The following is a 1,789-nucleotide window of genomic DNA, read 5'->3' on the forward strand; positions in this document are numbered from 1 at the left end:
GGCGCGTGCGCGACGTGTGGGGGAGTTTACTTTTTTGCTAAAAAAAAGTGCTTTATGAAAGGTCTTGTGGTTTTCTAAGTTCAGTTTCACACTGTCATGAGCTGTTTTCTAAAGTTGCCTGCGTGCACATTGCATCCAGTCAGCAAACCAGTGCCGAGAGACTTCAGTACTCGCACCCCCTGACTTGGAACAGGTATGCATTTCAAGAGCTTTGACTTTCTCTGACTTTCCTGGAGTAATTCTTGCACTACATCTGTGACCTGAAAGAGTACTGAAGTCAAATGATTAGCATGATTGCCAGGCACCCAGCATTTTCGGGACAACGTCGGCAATGGCGGTCTCTATTTTCCTCAGTACAGGCAGTCCCCGGGTTGCGAACAAGATAGGGACTGTAGGTTTGTTATCAAGTTGAATTTGTATGTAAGTTGGAACAGGTACATTTTTGTAAGTGTAACTCCAGCCCACAAAATTCAGAGTGAGGACTTACCGGTAACTCTATTTCCATTAGTCTTCCAGGACAGCATCACGAGATGGAATCTCCTCCCCCACACACAGGAAACACGTCACTTAATCTGTTTAAAAGACCCTCCTCTCCTCCACTCCCTCAGTCATCACGAGAACCGAAGGCAAGCTGAATGGGAACAAGGATTGGTGAGGAAGCTTCAGTGGCGACACCTTTTTCCCATGATAACTCTTACAGGAGTGAATTTTACTTCCTAGGGGTAGATGTCCTCGCTTTTTGTTGTCTCAAGTATAGGAAGTGAGATCAAATATTTCTGGGGATACAGGCAGCAGGAAAAACCTCACAGTGACCCGGAAGAAGAGGTGGGCACCCCTCGTCTGCACGTCTAACAAGAGCCAACTTTCTGTAATGTACATACAGCACTACGAACCAGACCCAAAAAGGCGGCCACTCCTTGTCAGCATGAGCGCGGTAGCATTACAACTACCCCGCTGTACAGTAATAGCCCCGTTTGTAAGTAGGAGTCGGATGTATGTAACTCGGGTACTTTCTGTACAACTTTCCTTCAAAGGTACACTGTCACTTTGCCCATCCAGCATCTACTGATTTGCCTAAACCCTCCACGCAGCAAGCTATTCTCACCAGTCTGCATCTCTGATCTGTTCAAGTTGGACTTTTAGGGTATGAAAAAGCATGTGACCTCCCCCATGTGGTAGTGCTTGGGTCTTAGTGGCCAATCAGCAGGCCTAACACTTTCATGTAGAAGGGCAATGAAATTATTCACCTGGGTAAGCTCTAACACCCCTGCAGCGTGGAGGTTGCGTGGCTTGGTGTGTATAATTTGACGGGGTTGGCTGTCAGAAGACACGTGTGCCCTGAATGGAAATGCGACTGTGCCTCTTTAAATAGACGTCACATGAAATTATGTGTACATAAGGCCCAACCATGTACTGATAATATACTATGTGGTCATATGAAAAGCTCGGAACATGTCATTTCAGTAATACACATACTGTGCAGTCATAATGAGAACAATCTAGAATTCATATCCTGACTTTTTTTCTATGGTATGATTTTGCTGACACAGTTTCATGTTATTCATTATAATATGCCAGAATCGCTGCCATAAAATTGACTTGAGAGCAAATATAGTAGAAATTTGGGGTGACGCGGAATATGAAAATAATAAACAGAAAGGAAAATGAATTTGTTGCCCAAGACCCGAGTCATTTAATAATTTCAATCGCTAGCAGAATTTGTATCTTTTGGCGCTGTGTGTCCTTTGTGCGGTTCTGGCGAGGTCAGAAACCATCATAAAGCCTTAAA

Source organism: Nanorana parkeri, unplaced genomic scaffold (assembly GCF_000935625.1).
Source record: "Nanorana parkeri isolate BGI_ZX_2015 unplaced genomic scaffold, ASM93562v1 scaffold164, whole genome shotgun sequence".
NCBI lineage: Eukaryota > Metazoa > Chordata > Amphibia > Anura > Dicroglossidae > Nanorana > Nanorana parkeri.